General features: G+C 44.9%; 1 long non-coding RNA gene across 1 annotated transcript; it reads right to left on the bottom strand.

Annotated features, from left to right (window-relative positions):
• Positions 1 to 661: 661 nt before the first annotated feature.
• Positions 662 to 10744, bottom strand: LOC134168381 (uncharacterized). Its single transcript, XR_009966528.1, has 4 exons — positions 10687 to 10744; positions 9906 to 9966; positions 1362 to 1464; positions 662 to 1157 (listed from the first exon to the last, which is right to left on the bottom strand). It is a non-coding gene; the product is annotated as an uncharacterized LOC134168381 (long non-coding RNA).
• Between the last annotated feature and the right edge of the window lie 4692 nt (positions 10745 to 15436).

The following is a 15436-nucleotide window of genomic DNA, read 5'->3' on the forward strand; positions in this document are numbered from 1 at the left end:
AGAGGAGCCGAAAACTGCGAACATGTCTGTGCTGGAGGGGTCGCATTCACAATTCATAGACACAGGGCCAGCACAGATCTCCACTCTCTCTTACTTCAGGGCAGGTCTGATACAGATTTGTCACTGCCCAGGGACACCCAGGTGATGGACCGGGAAATGGGCTTTCGGACCAGGAGCAAACAGCTGTGCTCTACCCATAGTTGCTTCAGTAAATCACTGAAATGAGGTCATGGGCTCAGCAGTAATCTCTGCCTCATCTAAAAAAAGAAAAAAAAATTTTGCTTCTGAAAAAAATAACATAGCACTGAAGCTGGTGAAAGACTTCTCTGTCACCATCACTGTGAATGAAATCCTCTATTTATCTTTCTGACACTAAACACCACTGATTCAACCCTGTCAGCTCAGTCCCACGCCAGCAAAGGCTTCTCTCTGGGGCAACAGTCTCCCCTGGCTCCATAGCTCCTGGCCTGACTTTTGGGCCACACGTATACTTGAAAGGCAAATCAGATTCGAGTAGGCTGCTAATTGTAAATGCAATCCCCATTCTTAAATATCTCTAACTCATCCAAATATCTCAACGCATCCATGTACGCTAAAACAGAAAAGGACATTCAACCTAGATTAAAATGGGTCATGTATAAAAACAGATACCTGCTATGGCAAAAACTAGCCCTGACTTACTCCAAACAAGCAAGCTCTAAGCATGCCAGAAAGCTTGAAAAATGGCACATTTGTGAGGTATTGGCCAGAAAAGAGATCCAGACCATATTCAGTAGACTGAAGAAGGTTTGTAGGCCTGGAGAAAGAAGGCTCTGCATCCTGTTAGCAAACAGTCAGTGTGCCTCTGTGAGCACTCTCCTGAAGGTAATGACAACTCCCACCTTGCCAAGGCTCAGACAAACAGGTTTGGGTTTCTTTAACACCATGTCCCTTCTGAAGAATACCCTAGGGACATTGCCTGCAGACACATCTTACAGTTGGGTCATGGCAGGGTGCTTCCTCACTGCCAAACAGTAAAACATTAACTGAACATGCTAACGAAGCCCTACCTGCACCTTTTGCAGTAGGTGACTCACCCTCCATAGCGAGCCCCGCACGTTGTCCCAGGGCCCAGAGGCCTCTCTTCCGGCTCCTTGCAGAATGAGCGATGGCACCGTCTGAATTACAGATAATTTCGAATTGCAGAGGGAAGAAAAATATTTAGCAAAATTATGTAACTGAAGTTCAAAAATAGCCTGTCACCATCTGCTTGCGCTATTTTGAAGACCAAAAACCCCTCAAGTCTTTTTAGAGCTAGCTATACTGTTTGCAAACTCAGCCAAATTTTTCACAGAATCTCCAATTTTGCAGGCCTGATTTACCTCCAGAGTTTTTGGAAGCAGTTTTGCCTGCGCACAAGCTGTACTCAGTCATACAGCTCTACTCCACATCTGCCACGCGTGCTTTAAAAGCCCAGTCACATTCCTGTGAAAGTAAGTGCACAACATCAGGAAACTGCAGAAGAAGCTAAAATAAAACGTAAAACAAAGTGTAAAGTAAAATATAAAATACAAACCCCTCAAACACTACGGATTAATCCCCAGCCCACTGTCCTGCTTCCTTCAGGCATCAGGAGATGGCTATTCTAACAGCCCAAGCTGCAAGGAAAACACCATGCCCCAGCTGTTACTTTTGCTAAAGCAGCTGGGAACTGCAGATAGCCTGAAAGTGTGTGGACATGACCTTCCTGATAAAACAGAAAACCTTGTGTCATTTGCACCCAGTTGAAATGTCAGCATGGAAGGGAGCACTGCTCTGAAACCCCTCCAGGCTTACAGCTCACCACCACAGGGATGGAGCCAAGCACCCAGCGGTGTAACGACATGCCGGGAAGTGAGCTTATCCAGCCACACATCATCACTTCTTAGGTCTAGCATTCAAATATCACTATTGACTGTTAATCTTATCAACAAATCCCAAGCAATCACCTTCCCACAACTGCAATTGAATCTCAAAGGTTATGCATTAGTGAGAGTGACTTGTATGGAAACCTTTAGCATTCAATACTGGTTACGTATCACTCTCCAGTTTTCAGGAAAAAAGTAAAATATAAATAACAATGCTTTTAAATGGATTCTAACATCATCTCATTTGAACCTGACCCCTGCAACAGGGATGATGGCAGCACCTACCTGCTCTGCTCTTGAACTTGCCACCACAGCACTAAGCTAATGACTTCCACAGCCAGCGTACCAGGGAAAGACTGTTTCTCTTCAGCAGCTTTATGTGCATTGCCTTTCAGCCTCATTATGTAAGGTTAATTATCTCTGACTTGCTTCCTCTGTACAGGTTGGCAACATGCTCCCATTGCCTGCCCTGATGCTTTGCAGTCCTGACCCCTTTTCACACTTGCCTTCCAAGACAGGGACATGGAGGAGTCTCTTAGCATAGACCTTCATCACCTCTGGATACATCATCTGCCTTCACTAATGCTCACAGGTGGGCAAACCTGGAGGGAAACCTGGCCTGAAACAAAGCCTGAGACAACCCAATTTACCTCCAGGTTGAAGTGCTCCTGCAGGAATTACAGTCATGGAACTGCACACCCAGTTGTAGGTAAAAGCTGAAAGCAAGCTATTTGACAGCATTATTATAGTCTTGGAGTGAACTATTAGCTAATACTTAGGACTTCCTAGGGTTATTTCTTCACTGGAAAAATTGAGAATCCAATTAAGATGTGTCCCAGGTGCAATTCTGTGTATTTATAGTGACTGAGTACAAAGCCTAGTTTTGTCAAGTGTGGAAGAACAAAAAAGAGCAGTTTTCTTGCTCCCATTTGCCAAAGGTGTCATTTTCTATAGTAGCGTGTAGCTTTCTAAATGGAGACTGCTGCCACCCTGTCTGCCCCCATCCTGGCTCCCTGGCTGGGCAGAGCTGCCCTCCTTCTCCAGGAGATGGAGGATCTGACCAGACTGCTAAAAGGTTGTGAAGAAGGTGGAAAGGATGCCAGGATGCCATATGAGTATCAGCTTCAGCTGTCCAAAGTTCCACTCCATTAGCAGGTCTGAGTTTCCAATGAACTCTCTCTCTGATGGACAGCAGTATTTCTTCTGCTTTCTTTCTCAACCACAAGAGGCTATGACTAATTAATCCTTCTGACCTTACGATTACAATCCCAAAGAAAAGCCCTGCCACTCACTGCTCCCCTTGATGAGGCTCCTGCTGACCTGGGCTTGACTTGTAAGGCCAGGCTTGCTGGTCATGTTGGCCAACAAATGACAGCCCCTGGCTGTGCCAGAATCTCAGAGGAGAAAGAGGTGCTCAGCACATCTGTCACCCCTACCAGCCTGTGGATAGAGATCAAAGTCCTGCTTGACTGCAGCCATTATAAGAAGTCCTGCAGTGTGGTGTTTTTTCAGCTTCATTTTCCACATCTCCTTGGCAGGCCAATGCCCTGCTCTTTGCACCTGCCTCACTACTGCTCAGGGAATCAGCTATCTGCAGCAACATGCTGGCTTGTTTTCTCCTCTGGCTGTCACAGTTAATTGGGAAAGCCAATAAAGTATAAGCACTTCAAATTAATTTTCTGAAGAGCCATTATTTAGCCTCTGTCACCACTGAATTTCATCTGAGTCTTATTTGGTCCCTTGCTAACGTAGGAGCAGAGTTTTGCCAGCTCCATCCTTGCCCTTCCTTGAAGGTCACTCATCAAGGTGATGAACATGAGCCCAGGAGGCACCCGCTCTTACCCCACTGTCCTGGCAGCGTGCTGTGCTTTGCTGCACTCACATCCTGACCATCCCATGGGCAGGGCTGTTCACCTGCCTTGATAGCCTCTGTGATGTGGGCTCTTTAGTCAGTGAAGGTCAGAAAAATATTATTCTGTGAATTGCCAGTTTGACATATTGTGCTGCTCCAAACAAAAGCATGCTGAGTTCAAGTTGACAGTTCCAGCTGAAAAGAGTACTTCAAAAAAACCCTAAACCAGCATTTCTGGGGTAAAAAAAAGAAGAAAAAAATGTCTAAATGGAATTTTTAGTTTGAAAATTACTGTTTTTTTCTTGAAAAGAGGAAGCCAGCAGGTGAAGAACCACATGGCCAGGCAGAAGTTTCCCTCCATCTCTCTCCATACCACGCAGTCTTTGCAGTACATTGCCCTACAGGAGGGACAGGGGAGAATCTGAGTCACCAATTCAAAAAATAACTAAAAAAAAAAAATAAATCAAAAATTTACGCAGCACTCAGTGTTCACGTGAAACACCGACTTCCCTGAAAAAGCTTCACAGCTGGTTGTGACTACTGAAGTTCTTGATGAAGTTTCTCCTTCGGGCCAGGACAGAATTTGCCATCAAAGCTAGACAGCTGTGCAGCTGTGTGGCAAACCCACATTTAAGACACTGTTGGCAAGGAAAAGCTGTAACCAGAATATTACCTGGTATGCATTGAGCTGGTTTGTCTCACAGCTTTGCAAGCCCCTCTGTCTTTAGAGGACTTGATTTTATTTCAGAAGGAAATCATATTGCATCTGCATCTGCACCAGTACTGAACACAGAGGAAACACAATCTCACCACTCCCACTCACTGTCTGCTTTATGCACCAGGGAATTGGCTTAGCTCTCAGTCATCAGTACAGCATGCACCTTCTTATTGTTCATCATCATCTTCCCCTCTGCATCTCCAGCAGCCTTCAGAAATGACCGTCTCCCTGGAACCTCATCCTGTGCAATAAGCCTGGTCCCAACTCCTTGCTTCTGGGTGAGAAGGTGCCTCCATTTGGCTGTACTAATACACCAAAAGATTGCACTCAGCATCAAGGTCCTATTCATGAGTTACCATTGTCCCAATGTCTACATCTGCAAGCTGTTAAGATTTTCTTTGCAAGCTAGTCAGAAAGTCCAATAGGACAAGGCAAAGCTTCAGAACTATCCTCCTAATGTGGTTGCCAACATGATTTCCAGTGAATAGTAAACTCAGAAAGGCAGCAGTCACCACCTCCAACCTGCAAACTGGAGCTTTAGAGAAAGCACTTCTGGAGAGGAGCTCTTTGGACATCCTTTGTGATGTGGAAGAAGGGTTTTACCACTGGTGTAGCTGCCAGTGACTGGGAGATCTTTTGCCCATGCTTCCTCATGTACTGAAATTTCTATTAGGATTTCAGTAGTTAGGCTGCAAGCCCTAGAGTGGCATCTGGGTTGTCCTGGGACATGTATGGGATATGTGGGATGCTTGGGAGGTAGCACTATTTCTCATGGAAAGGTTGCAGAAGAAGTCAGGCGGGAAGCAGGTTTCACATAGGAGGACCATGGGATTCCAAAAGGTTTTAGAGGATAAAGGGAAGGAGCAGGAGATGCTGACATTTGATTTCTAGCAGTAAAAGCACTGTAAATTGGATGTGTGCTCAACTTGGAGGTGCACTAGGACTCTGCATTCCTTTGCTTACTGCATGTTGAAACTTTAATTTTACTTTGTAGTACCTGATGAGGGTCTCTCATGGGAATTTGATCCATTCATACCACTTTGTTAAGAGGTAACTGGAAGCATTGATATATTTCTTGACCATCAGTCAAACTATGGTTGCAGTGGCCCTGTAAGGGAACAGTAGCAGGATAAGAGGATTGGAAAGCCACTTGAGAGAGTTCTTATGCAAGAAAGCCTCCTATATCAACCTTCAGGATGTCTAGAGACTGCAAATGAGAAAGAGGTGAGCCCACCTCCCAAGCAAATCAGCCTGTACCTTCAGCTTAGTGGGAACCGGTTGTGCAGCATGAATGAGATGCCAGAGCTGCTGCTTACCTGTGGCTGGTAAAAGTTGGAAAGAGGCAACAGCCTTCCCAGACCGTGTGGTCTTGTAAGTAAAAAAACTTGTAGAAAAAAAAAGAGGTTTTAGATGCCTTTTCTCTGCTACCTTGGAACTGACTACATTTCAGAGGGAGCAGGATTTAACTTCTCCTGCATGGTAGGAAGAAAGCAAGCCTGGCTGCTGCTAGTGGTTAGGAGCCTGCAGTGAGGTTTCCCAACTGATCAGCAGGTTTAAAGGAAAGGAGTTTCTAGACAGGAAAGAGAAAAAAAATAGGCTCTTAAAAATGGAAGTATTCCAGCTTCCTGCTACAAGCTCTGGCCTGGCATGTGCAGGCTAGTGCCCTGCAGACTGCTCAGTGGCACTATCATCATCCCACACCAGCCAGAATCTAATTGCACAGGGCTTGTTCAATTGTCCCAGCTGAGACCTCATCAATGGGCTGGCTGGGAGCTTGAACTGGAAGACTCTTTCATTTCTTTCATCCAGGCTCTGTCCTCAGTGGAACAAGGAGGCCAGTTCCCAAGGACTGAGCACAGCTCATTTCACCCCAGTACAGCCTTTCCCCAGTGCTGGCAAGTGACTATGGGTGAGATGATCTCTGCCTGCCATCTCCTGGGCAAGTCCTTGGGAAGCCTGGCCATGGTCTGAATTGGAAAAAAGCCTCCACACCGACAAACTGCATGAGGTATGGTTAATGGCTACAGAGACAATGACTACGAGGGAGAAACAGAATCTGCACTGTGGGCTCGTGGCATCACTGAAGAGTTCATCCAAAGCTGTCAAAGACGGGATCTTGTTTGCTGCCAGACACTCAGGACCCTGCAAAAGTCTCTGCGCTGGTGCCCACCCTGTAGAACAGGGTCACATTAGAGATAGCCTTGATACTGCTCCTGCCCCAGAGCCATAGCGAGGCTGGTGGGTAGAGCATGTAGCAGAGTGCTTTGATTGCCTCGAGGAGAGTACCCGTTCAGGAAATATGAGAAGGGAAACAAATTGGACTCATGCCCTGTTCTGATTCTTTGTGTATGAGAGGCTGGAAGTGTTTTGTTTTCTGCTTTTTCTTACTCAAAAAAAAAAAAAAATCAAACATGAAGTTGTTTTTTGACAGAGGTCTCCTCGGAATATCTAGAGAAGTGGAGTGGGAGGTTTTGCAGCTTCTAGGGAAAGGGAGAGAGGAGGAGGTGTTGAACTGCAAAGATTTTCTCTTCCAACTGTTGGTTAGGAGAGGAGTTAGATAAATGTTAGCTAAATACAGACTGCTTAAAACACTCTGTAGGAAAAGCAATTCTACTCTAAATTCGTCAGCTTTTACTTGCACTGTCATAATACTATTAGTTCTCCACTGAAGAAAAAACAAACAGGGTAGACAAGACCTGAATTGCTAATGTAAGAACAAGAAACAAAACAATTTTTCTACCATCCTCACACAACAAAGAAGTTGACTGAGTGCCCACTTCTCCTTAGCACATTCTTTGCTACTTCTTCCTCTTACTGTAAGAAAAAAAGTGCATGGGACTTACGCTTTATTGCAGTGCAAGATTCCTCAACCCTCCTCACACTCAGCATGCACAGCACCAGAGGGATTTCTGACATTGACAGTGACAGGGGTCTAGGAGATACAAGTGTAGAGGCCAAGCAAAACTGCTTTCTCAGATCAAGAAATGGAGATGAGGACTGGAGCCTTTAGATGAGCTGACAACTCAACCTGTCAGAAGGTACTTCTCAGGTGGAAGAAGGAGCATGCTGGCAGCTATTTTGAGCCTTGGACCACTTAGTGGACCCCTGCTGTCTGATCCTAACCAAACTATCTTGGCCAGAAGTTAGAAACTTGAAGAGAAAGCCTGGAACAACAAACTTATTACAGATAGGTTTCCAGAACATACCTACAGAGAGTCCAGCTGGAAAAGCAGCTTGAGTCATAGGCAAGATGGAGAGAGCAGTGATCTGCTCAGCATGATTTGAGTGCAGACAGCCAGGAGTAGGTTGCATTAAATTGAAGAACAAGGAAGTGATGAACCTCTGAGGCATGCTGGCTGGAGGGAGACACTGCTCTGCTCCCAAGTAAAACACTGTGCAGAAAAAGACCAGCAATAGGTGCAAGGTTCTTGACATGGATTATGCTGTTGAAAATCATTCAGCACTACCCTTAAACAAGAAGGTGCAGTGAAGATGACAGACAAGTGCTATCATCATAGAATGCTTTGGGTTGGAAAGGACCTTAAAGATCATCTAGCTTCAGACCCTCTGCCATGGGCAAGGACACTTTCCACTAGACAAGGTTGCTCAAGGCCCCGTCCAGCCTGGTTTTGAACACTTCCATGGATGAGTCATCCACACCTTCTCTGGGCAACTGTTCCAGTGTCTCACCACCCTCACACTGAAGAATTTCTTTCTAATATCTAATCTAAATCTCCCTGTGTTATCTTAAAGCGATTCCCCCTTGTACTGTCACTACACGCCCTTGTAAAAAGCCCTTCTCCAGCTTTCTTTTAGGCCACTTTTAGGTACTGGAAGGCTGCTATAAGGTCTCCCCAGAGCTTCTCTTCTCCAGATTGAACAAGCCCAACTCTCTCAGTCTGTATTCATGGGAGAGGTGCTACAGCCTTCTGATCATCTCAGTGGTCTCCTCTGGACTTGCTCCAACATCATGTCATCAAAGAATTTGTTACAGCAAGGTTATAATACCAAACCATTCACAAGTAAGGTGACTGTGCAAGTAGGGATAGATAAGGATGAAATAAGTAACATCAATGGGCCACAGAGAACTGTTTCACACATTAGAAATAAAGACAGGAACTATGTCAGCAAGTGAAATTGAAAGTGAGACGTGTATTACCAGGTAAACTTTCTCATAACTGTAAAGAGCTTGTGTGAGCATATATGGCAGATCTGGACAATGTGGCCAGGAATACAAATGCTTCTCTCTCCCTTCCCTAACCTCGTAATCTTATGTCCTGGGTTCAGCTGTAGCAGTCATTTTTCTCCTTCTTAGTACCCGGTGCAGTGCTGTGTTTTTGACTTTCCGCCTGGGAACAGAGCTGATAACACTGACGTTTTTAGTTGCTGCTCAGGAATGTTTACCCTGACCAAGGAGTTTGTGAGCCTCATGCTCTGCCAGGGAGGAGGGGAAGCCGGGAGGAAGCAGAGACAGGACACCTGACCCAAACTGACCAAAGAGGTATTCCATACCACAGCACATCATGGCCAGTATATAAACTGGGAGCAGTTACCCGGGAGAATTAGATCACTGCTCGGTCAGACAGGGTATCGGTTGGAGGGTGGTGAGCAGGTGTATTCTCTTCCCTTGTTATTTCCCTTATCATTATTATTATTGGCGGTAGCAGCAGTGATTTGTGTTATACCTTAGTTACTGGACTGTTCTTATCTCAACCCGTGGGAGTTACATTCTTTTGATTCTCCTTCCCATCCACCTGGGAGCAGGTGGGGAGGAAGGGGGAGGTTGTGAGAGAGCGACTGCGTGGCTGACTGAGTTGAAACCACGACATCTTACTGAAAAAGAACCACCACCAAACAAACAACCACACCCAAAAAACCCCAAAACCAAAAATTCTAAGACATACAAGAGAACTTGAACTTCAACCCTCAAAGAACTCATCCATGCGGGATCCAGTTCTCGACAATGTATGCCACACACACACGTGAAAATTGCAGTTTTGTGATTTCCTGAGGATAGAAGGTAAAAGGTAAAAATTACATCAAAATACAATAAGAGAAGACCTCATGAAAATAAACAGGCTGCTCTGAACATCCTCACTAGTAATAGGTAGGGGAAAAAGACTAAGGAAAAGTGTTCCAGTCTGATCCTGCAAAAGATCAGCTACAGGAAAGAACTAAACGTTATTGACAGGCTTCCGCAGGAGTGTGAGGTGCCAGAGACCTACAGGTGAATCAGTTGCAACTAGAGTGACTCAATCAAAACTGGCAGGGAAATAGTCTCTCTAGCTTTGAAGAATAAAGAAAACATTAAGTGGAACTTTTTATACATTATGTTGAATAGATATTACTTGAAATAAAATTCACCTTTATCAGCATAAAGGTAGAATTTTATATTAATCACAAGCAAATATCAGCTTAGGGAATTTCAAAGCAGTTGTTAAAGACTCACGGAGTCTTTAACACCAGGATAAATCTCCTGCCATTTTCTTTCAGCAGCTCTGCAAAGAAAGCTTCAAAACAAAGCTCCATCACTTCAGCTGAGCCTGGGAAAGGAACCTACCCCTAGCAATTCCCTAAGGATGGGGAAAAAAAGCATTGAAGATTTCCTCAGCGGATTTAAACTACTGTAACAATCAGGATGTAAACATGCTGTTGCTTGTTACAATTCTTTTTGCATAACAGCAGTAAGCAGAGCCCACAACACTGTCAGGAACAAGCTTCCAATGCAACTTAGGTTTTGTCCTATTCTTGCATTGACAATATTTTCCACATGATTTAAATTAATGGAAGAATAGCAGCTATCCTGTCTGTATTATATTGGCTTTCAGAAAGTCTTTGATAGGGCAGACAGAGACTTGCCACAGCAGATATTCTTTAACACCAGAACAGTCACACAGATTCACACTGGAAGTCCATCTAGCCCTGTGTTCTGGCTCCAACAGCAGTGAACAAGAGACGCTGAGGGAAAGAACACAGGTATGGAGCATGCATACAGTGAATCCCTCCCCACCTCCATGCATACTTACTTCATTCCTCACCCAAACATCTGTGATTTAAGGTCTTACTGAAACAGGAGATCATCATAATATTTAATTGCCCTCAGTGGATTTCCACTTTCCTTGACTATCTATCACTTGTGAGTCTTAAAATACGAGGGGGAAAAAGTCAGCATGTCTTCATACTATCTCCTAGAAACAAGATCCTTGAGAATTTCTGATGCATGTGCTTACCTAGGCAGCAGTTTTCCTTAAACTGGTGGCTTCATCCACAGTGGATAGCACTTCTTTTGCAGGATCAGAAAAAGCTGCAGCTCTCTAGCAATAGCGCACTAAGCATAGGTCAGAGTCTTAGAAGAGAGGTGAGTCCAGCCAAAAACAGTTAAATTGCTTTTATCGGGAATGCTTGCAGCAGATGTTCAGAATAAAATGGCCAGACAATGAAAACTGCTGAGATATTATACTGCACAAGTCCACAGGCAGCTGTACAAACAGTACAGAAGAATTGTCTTTGGTATGTCCTACAAAAGCTGGGCAACAGGATCTCTAAACAAACTGTGTTATAGGCAACCCCCAAATGACACCAGCCTAGCATGATCCCTGCAATCTAAAAACAACTACAGCAATGATTTTATAAGGGAGCTGTTTGAGAAAATTAAAAGCATTTGTTCATTATGACATTTGTCCCTGCTGTCTGGCAGGGACAAGCTCTGCCTCCTGCACCTGGCAGGCAAGATGTGTGTCACAATGACCAGAGGTTGGATTTGAGTTTACCAGGAGCATCAGGACCAAACTGGTCTCAAGTACCATGATCCCTGCAGTATGAGCAAGGCCCTTACATGCTGCCTGAACTTTCTGGCATGCTATAGCCTCCTCATTACAGCTTTTGGTCTTTGAGATGCTCCAGGCCTGTGTTGCATCTCATGACATTGAGCATTTGTGATACTGTAATTAGAAAGGGTCTCAGCTGTTCATGCAGCTGACCAAAAGGGCTAATTTTATTTTAAGAAATGCATTAAGTGTGATCTTAAACAGCCACCTCTTTGCCTCTAAATTGGTGCAATGGCATCATGTGTCATTACTTTCATTTGTGTCTTACAGTGTAGCATTACCCTTAGGAAAGCAAACAGAGACAAGTTTTAAAACATTTTCTATTGCAGGCTTATATAACTTCACAAGATAACATTGTTTACAGACTTGTAAGCTTTTCAGTAGCAGTCCAAAATTATTGTCTTTCAATATCACCTGATCTGAAGGAGACTTGCCCGTTTCCATCACCCAGGAAATCTGTTCCTTAGGCTCATTCACAGAACATTTTGAGCATCTTTAGCAAAACATTGGCTTGAAAAAAAAATAGGAGTTGTTATTCTGAAATAAACTCAAAAGTAAGTGCATAGACAGTAAGCAAAATTCCAGGATAACTTCATTTTCATGGGATGCACAGGCACCAAAATACCCATAACTTGACATTTCAGCATCTTTGTGCCCCTGATACAAAGCAAAACAGAAAGTCTTGTTTCTCTGCAAAAGGTCCCAGAGATGATCAATGAACAGTCAGTGCTACTGGTCCTCTGCAATGGCCTGAACAGCATGTAAATCAAAATGGCTCCAGTACAAAGCCCAAGTTGTTGTGTTATTGATTTGGGATTTGTTTTTTGGGGATTGGGTTTGGTTGGGTTTTTTTTTTGCCCCTGAGGAATAAGACCTGCCTCTAAATTAAGCACAGAGAGTGCTTGATGCGGTGCTTCTTCCTAGCAGCCTTACAGTCAGAAACCTACTGTGGTCACATCTCTGTTGTCACTTTTACAAGTACTTGGTAGAGAGGGAAATAATTGCTTGAGACTCTAGAGCAAAAGCTGCTTGAAGGCAGACCTTAAAGCCCAGTTGTGGAAGCTTGAGGCCTCTTTACACAGCCTGACATGAAGGACCCAGCAGACTCCTGCACAGCAGCTCTCTTCATACAAGCGCATATACAATAACCTGACAGTCAAGGGGTGCAGCTCAGCCCTTGCCATCTCTAAAGCACTTCAGTGATTCAGAATCTGCATTTCCAGTAGTGCCAACCCTAAGGGATGAAAACATTATTAGTTCTGAGAAAATCTGCAGATTAAACGCTAAAACCAGGCTTCTAGTGGTCTTGCCTAACAACTTCAGCTTACCCCAGGGACGATGCTTCCCATGCTGAGGAGTCCTGCTGGACCACTGCATTAGCACAATAGTGTGCAGGCTCATGCTAGAGTCATTTCCTCAGCCAAGTCCCTCTGCTCTGTCTGCCCTCTCACACAGGAGTTTTTAGTAGCTTTGTGCACTCACACTTACCCACACTCAACTCCAGTTCTCCTCCCCTCCAGCTTCCCCTGACTTCCAAAAGGTCAGAGGAGCATCACTCACCAGGGAACAAGCAGCACCAGCAACTGACCTCACTTTAACACTACCCCAAACCACAGATTTAAGGCCTCCAAGACACCTCTTGCTTGGCTTGCTTTAGTAATACTGCACACAGCTGTGATGAAAACAGCATTCCTAGCACTCACTGTAGTTAAGTTTTGTCAGCTCACATGCTTCAGGTGGAAATCATCAGCTGACCATCAATGTTTATTTATCATTAACATTGATTAAAAAAGCAACCCTAAGGAGCTTTCAGTGACACAAGAACAGTTGTGAAGGGAGTTTACCTGCTCTATATCACAACTTCCAATAATAGTGTGGCTTTAATGACTCCTTTGCAGTGGAGCCCTTTGCTGCCTGCTGTTGGCTATGCTGCAGTGTTTTACATATGTCCTAGGCAAAGAGAAGAACTTGCTGGGACAAAATGAAGTGTGAAGTCCCTTGGAGGGGCTGTTCCACGGGTTACCTGCAGAGCAGAAGTCCCTGCCAGCACATCACCATCACATCAGCAGATTGTCTCCATCCCCAGGGTGTGATACCTCCCTCACCACCTCCTTCTGCAACAGCGGTTGCCCATGGCCTTTTCCCTGTCCTGTGCAAGACAACTCACAGAACAGCGAGTCAAGTTTCCTCGTGTTTGCCTCCCCCGTCATCACTTTGAGTCACCTCATGGAGGGTGCGTGGTGCCTCTGAGCGCTGCAGTGACACACCGAGCCCCAGCACCGCCAGGAGCACCGAGGATTGCTCATGAACAGTGAAGAAGAGGCACCATGACACACACAAGTCACGATTTTTTGACTTGCATTACTACGTGCTCCTCACAAAAGAAAAGTAAAACACACTCTCCATTGTCTCCTTTTTAAGCCCACACTTGTCTCAAGGTAACCAAACCCACACCATCGCCAGTATACAAGTGGTGCCCCAAGGCTGTTTCCCACTTCTGCTTGATGCTTCCCACACACATGCTGCCGACCCTTGCTCCCACTCTGTGTGTGTGATCACTCCCCACGGGGCTATGTCCAGGACCACAAGACAGGAGCCCCTCACAGACACCTCTGGTGAGGAGTCAAGTGCTGGAGGGTTTGAAACCCATGCAAGGCTGCACATGAAGCCTGATCACCCTGCATTTACAAAGGTCATCTGGAAACCCTGAAGCAACTCTCAGAAGACCCTGCTTTCTTTCAGAGACAAGATAAAGCAAAAAAAAAACTTTGTGCAGTAGCTGCTTTGCCTTTTGATAACCTGTTACTCCAGCACAGACAGTAAAGATAAAGGGAGCCATGTGGGGAAGACTTTTGCTCTGGAGAGTATTTCTGAGTCACTGATCCGTGAAGGAAATAAAATGCCTTAGAGCTTCTTGCTCACTTAAAGAAAAAAAAAAAAAAAAGGATCATTGATTTTACCAGGCCTCCCCCTAGGCAAAGCAGTTACCTAAAGTACAATATACTTTTATTGTGCCACGGGGAACTGGATGCAAACATTTATAAATCTTCCTTTGAGGAGGTTATCACTCAGCCATTATAAATAGCTTTGTGAGATACGAAAATTCTTAAAACCAGACAAGACTCATATTCAAAAGAGCCCACGTTTGGAAATGGACCCCATGCTCTCCCTCATGGATGATGCTTTCCTCCCCAAAAGGAGGCTGAGGCTAAATTGTGCCCCACTAGACTCTCAGTGGTATCATGTGGACCAGTCCTGCTGCAGCAAAAGAGCAGAGCAGAACCCAGGCATCTGTGTGATTCCCCAAGGGCAGAGTGTAGGAAACAGCTCCCCACCTTGTTTCCACTGAATGCTCGGGACAGGCAGAAATGCAGAGGCTCAAAGCTCCTGGAGCCCTGTGAGATGAGCTGCTGGCCACTCCTAACAGGAACAGAGCCTACTCATTTAAAAATCACTCGGGCATCTCTGCATCCACTGTGTTCTCTTCAGGATTGCAAAGCTAGCATACCATGAGCAAGTTGCAGCTTTCATTAGCAAGATGCTGCTGCTAAGGCAACAGCAGTCTAAGGATGCAAGAAAGGTAAGGAGTGCAGGAAGATATATTTTTTATTGTAGCAGCTGGTGTGTCGGAAGAACTGGACAAACTCTGCCCCAGAAAGGGTTTGGGTGCCCTACAACTAGTCTTTTTTGCAGTTGTGTTAATTTATCAAACAAGGCTGGAGCCTGCAGAGGCTGTGGAGAACACAAAGTACGCAATCTGTTCAGTACTGTTGAACTGCACTGAATTAAAATCAGTGTCACTAAAGCAGTATACCTCGCTTTTCAGGCCCCATGGTAATTAAAAAGTGTCTTTTGAAACAATTTCCTCCTGCACACCAATGGAAACATTCTCTGTCTCTTCCAGTACAGGAATTAGGGGCAGAAAGTGAAGCCTGCTTCAAAGTGAAGCCCAGCTTCAACACAAGCAGAAGGAAAAGGTTCTTCAGTGAGCAGGTGGTCATGTGGGCCTCCTTACTTCATGATGTTTTGGATGGTAGAAATTTGCATGCACTCAAGAGGAAGCTGAAGACATTCCTGGAATATAAACCTGCTGAGTGCTGCTACATACATGCTACAGACCATGGTTAGCCCAGGAAGCCCCTGAGCCAAAAAC

Source organism: Pezoporus occidentalis, unplaced genomic scaffold (assembly GCF_034315485.1).
Source record: "Pezoporus occidentalis ecotype Australia unplaced genomic scaffold, CSIRO_AGI_Poc_V1 ctg31, whole genome shotgun sequence".
NCBI classification, from domain to species: Eukaryota; Metazoa; Chordata; class Aves; order Psittaciformes; family Psittacidae; genus Pezoporus; species Pezoporus occidentalis.